Genomic DNA, 5,016 nt, shown 5'->3' on the forward strand with positions numbered 1-5,016 from the left:
GAGGATGCCCAGCTCTCAGCGGAGAACCAGCAAAGCAGGACCCATGAAATGGAGAAGAAGCAGAAGAAGTCAGTCCCTATTCCTCCTCCTTTTTCTTGCTCTTTTGATTAGATTCATTGATTTTTGCACAATGAAAAATTATATATATATATACACATTATGCTATTATTATTGTTATTTTGCACAAGTAAAATGGGTTGTTTTTTCATGATGGAAAAATTGCTATTATTATTATTATTATTATTATTAGATTAATAATTGGGATTTTTTTGCATGATGAAAAAATGTGATTTTTCTTGGCACTAACAATTGGAATTTTAAAATTATTTATTATTTATTATTATTTAATTTTATTATTTATTATTTATTTATTTTTATTTATTATCTGTTTATATTTATTTATATTTTATTAATTATTATTATTTAATTTTATTATTTATTTATTTATTATATATTATTATTATTTAATTTTATTATTTATTATTTATGACATTATTTGTATTATTTGTTTGTTTGTTTGTTTTATTTATTTATTTGTACAATGGAAAATACAATTAATGCAAAATAAAACCATGGCTTAGGTTCGACCTGCAGCTGGCCCAAGCTTTGGGAGAATCGGTGTTTGAGAAAAGTCTCCGGGAGAAAATGATGCACGAAAACACGGTCCTCCAATTTAATCTGGGGATGATGCAACAAAATTTAGAGGTAGGTCCCAAATTAATTTATTACTGTTATTATTATATTGGGAAAGGTGCAAATGGAGAAAAGAAAATATAAAATAATATAAAAATTTATATATATATATATAAATTATAAAATAATATTTAAAAAATATTAAAATATAAAATGATATAAAATATAAAATAAAATATAAAATTATATTTTAAAAAATATTAAAATATAAAATAATGTAAAATGATTTTTTAAAAAAATATAAAATATAAAATAATATTTAAAAATATTAAAATATAAAATAATATAAAAATGATATTTAAAAAATATATATTTAAAATATAAAAATATAAAATATAAAATAATATTTTAAAATTAAAATAATATAAAAATGATATATTCATATATAAATATATGATAATATGTTTAAAAACATTAAAATATAAAATGTTAATATTTTCAAAATTATTAAAAATATAAAATAATATAAATTATAAAATAATAATATTTTAAAATACATTTAAATATATAAAATATAAAAATAATAATATTTTAAAATTATTAAAAATATACAATAATATCAAATATAAAATAATATTTTTAAAAACATTAAAATATAAAACAATAATATTTTAAAAATTAAAAATATAAAATAAAATAAAAAATAATAATATATTTTTTAAATTATTAAAAACACAAAATAATATAAAATATAAAATAAGTATTTTTAAAATTATTAAAATTATAAAATAATATAAAATATAAAATAATTAATGATTAGGTGGGCTATAAATAAATCTTATTATTATTATTATTATTATTATTATTATTATTAAATATATTTAATTGCAAAATATCTTAAAATATTAAAATATATTTTAATTGCAAAATCTCTTAATTTTCATTCCCTCCCGCATTACGTTATTCCCTTCTCTCAGCGAAAAGAGTCTGAGAATTCGCACCTGAAGCAGCGGATGAAGGTTCTAGACGCCCGGCTGAAGGATCTCAGTTCGTCCGATGTTCTGGATCTGGACGCGGTGGCCGTCCTCCAAAAGAAGCTCTGGGACTTGGAGGATAGTTCCTCCAAGCAGCAGGAAGAGCTGACCCTCCAAGCAAAGAGCGTCGAGCGGCTGGAGCAAGTAAGTGGACGACAGGTCTCGGACCCCTTGACCGCCTGTCCTCCCTCGCAGAGTCGTCGGGTTTGACGGTCACTCCTTTGGGGTTTTTCAGCTTCACTTGAGGCTCGAATTGGAAATCGAGAGGATGAGGCAGCTCCACGTGAAGGAAATAGAGGACAAGGAGGACAAGTTGGAGGACATCCGCCAGTCCTGCCAGAAGCGAGTACAAACAAAATGGGCTTGACCGATTGGGTGGACAACTGGACATGTCCCTCTAAGCCTATCTATGGTCCCCAAATTGACTCAAACCCAATTAAAAGTATTGGGCTTGAGCACTTGGGTGGACAACTGGACATGTCCTTGAATCCATCCAAATACTATCATGGGGTATTGGGCTTGACCGCTTGAGTGGACAACTGGACATGTCCCTCCAACTCCATCTATGGTCCCCAAATTGACCCAAGCCCAATTAAAAGTATTGGGCTTGACCACTTAGGTGGACAACTGGACATGTCCTTGAATCAGTCCAAACCAAACCAAGGGGCGTTGGGCTTGACTGCTTGGGTGGACATCTGGACATGTCCTTGAACCCATCCAAACCCAACAAGGGGCATTGGGCTTGACCGCTTCAGTGGACATCTGGACATGTCCTTCAATCCATCCAAACCCTACCAAGTGACATTGGGCTTGACCGCTTGGGTGTACATCTGGACATGTCCTTCAATCCATCCAAACCTAACCAAGGGGGATTGGGCTTGACCACTTGGGTGGGCATCTGGACATATCCTTCAATCCATCCAAACCTAACGAAAGTGACTGGGCTTGACCACTTGGGTGGACATCTGGACATGTCCTTGAATCCATCCAAACCCTACCAAGGGGGATTGGACTTGACCACTTGAGTGGACTACTGGACATGTCCTTCAATCCATCCAAACCCAAGCAATGGGCATTGGGCTTGACTGTTTGAGTGGACATCTGGACATGTCCCTGTGATGCCATCTATGGAGTCTATGGAAATTGCGTTTGACTGCCATGACGTCTGACAGCCATTTTGCGCACGTGCGTGTTTTCCGCAGCTTCGCCAGCTGGAGATGCAAAGCGAACAAGAGGCAGAGGAAAAGCGACGGATCCTCGACGAAAAGTGCGACTTGGAAGGCCTCATCGCTACTCTCTGCGAGCAAGTAAGGAGTAACTTCTCCGCTGCGGCGCGCAGTTCTCGAACCGCGGTGCGCGCCTGCCTTGCTTTTCTCATGCAGGAAGTGGCGCATAATGCGGCTTCGGTTTTTTTATGTGTCCTAAAATGGCCGCTTTCTCGTGGGTCGGAAAATGATGCCCCTTGGTCTCGTTATTTTTGCGCCAGCTTGGCCACCGTGATTTTGATATTGAGAAGCGTCTGCGGCGCGACCTGAAGAGGAGCCACACTCTCCTGGCCGACGTCCAGCTGCTCCTAGAGACATCGGGGTCTGAGTCGGGTCTGTCGGCAGCCAAAGATGAGCTGGAGAAGCTCGGGACGCAGGTGAGTGACCAAGTGTAGCGGTCAGTTGGGGGACCGAGGGCATCTAGCAGTCACTCGGAGGACCAAGGACCTCTAGTGGGCATCTAGGACCAAGGCCAGGTGAGGGACCAAGTTTAGTGGTCAGTCAGTGGTCTGAGGGCATCTAGGACCATGGCCAGGTGAGGGACCAAGCTTAGTGGTCAGTCAGTGGTCTGAGGGCATCTAGGACCAAGTCCAGGTGAGGGACCAAGCTTAGTGGTCAGTTAGTGGTCCAAGGACATCTAAGACCAAGGTCAGGTGAGGGACCAAGTTTAGCGGTCAGTCAGTGGTCTGAGGGCATCTAGGACCATGGCCAGGTGAGGGACCAAGCTTAGTGGTCAGTCAGTGGTCTGAGGACATCTAGGACCAAGGCCAGGTGAGGGACCAAGCTTAGTGGTCAGTCAGTGGTCCGAGGACATCTAGGACCAAGGCCAGGTGAGGCACCAATCTTAGCGGTCAGTCAGTGGTCTGAGGGTAACTAGGACCAAGGCCAGGTGAGGAACCAAGCTTAGTGGTCAGTTAGTGGTCCGAGGGCATCTAAGACCAAGACCAGGTGAGGGACCAAGCTTAGTGGTCAAGCGCTTCTAGGACCAAGACCAGGTGAGAGACCAAGCTTAGTGGTCAGTTAGTGGTTTGAGGGCATCTAGGACCAAGCCAGGTGAGGGACCAAGCTTAGTGGTCTGAGGGCATCTAGGACCATGGCCAGGTGAGGGACCAAGCTTAGTGGTCAATTAGTGGTCTGAGGGCATCTAGGACCAAGGCCAGGTGAGGGACCAAGCTTAGTGGTCAGTCAGTGGTCCGAGGGCATCTAAGACCAAGGCCAGGCGAGGGACCAAGCTTAGTGGTCAGTTAGTGGTCCGAGGGCATCTAGGACCAAGGCCAGGTGAGGGACCAAGCTTAGTGGTCAGTTAGTGGTCTGAGGGCATCTAGGACCAAGGCCAGGTGAGAGACCAAGCTTAGTGGTCAGTCAGTTGTCCGAGGGCATCTAGGACCAAGGCCAGGCGAGGGACCAAGCTTAGTGGTCAGTTAGTGGTCCAAGGGCATCTAGGACCAAGGCCAGGCGAGAGACCAAGCTTAGTGGTCAGTAAGTGGTCTGAGGGCATTTAGGACCAAGGCCAGCCAAGGGACTAAACTTAGTGGTCAGTTAGTGGTCCGAGGGCATCTAGGACCAAGCCAGGCGAGGGACCAAGCTTAGCAGTCAGTAAGTGGTCCGAGGGCATCTAGGACCAAGCCAGGCGAGGGACCAAGCTTAGTGGTCAGTTAGTGGTCCAAGGGCAACTAGGACAAAGGCCAGGTGAGGGACTAAGCTTAGTGGTCAGTAAGTGGTCCGAGGGCTTCTAGGTCCAAGCCAGGCGAGGGACCAAGCTTAGTGGTCAGTTAGTGGTCCCAGAGCAACTAGGATCAAGGCTAGGTGAGGGACTAAGCTTAGTGGTCCGAGGGCGGTCAGTTAGTGTTCTCCTCCCTTTCTCTCCTCCTTTCCTTCTGAGAACAGATGCTGAAAGCAGGGGAGGGAAATAACCTCAGAGCATAGTAGTAATGGCGGCTAGGTAGGCACGAAAAGGCAGCCTAATTAGCGCACCTCGGTGGAGACGCGAGATGGAGAAACAATCTATTTAAACTAATTGCTTTAATTAGGGAACCTAAACGCTTCCTCCTGTCTGTAACCGAAGGCTCTTTGTAGCATAGAAA

This window comes from Sceloporus occidentalis, unplaced genomic scaffold, assembly GCF_023333645.1.
Source record: "Sceloporus occidentalis isolate IW3139 unplaced genomic scaffold, rSceOcc1.0.p SCAF_91, whole genome shotgun sequence".
In the NCBI taxonomy this organism is placed as follows: domain Eukaryota; kingdom Metazoa; phylum Chordata; class Lepidosauria; order Squamata; family Phrynosomatidae; genus Sceloporus; species Sceloporus occidentalis.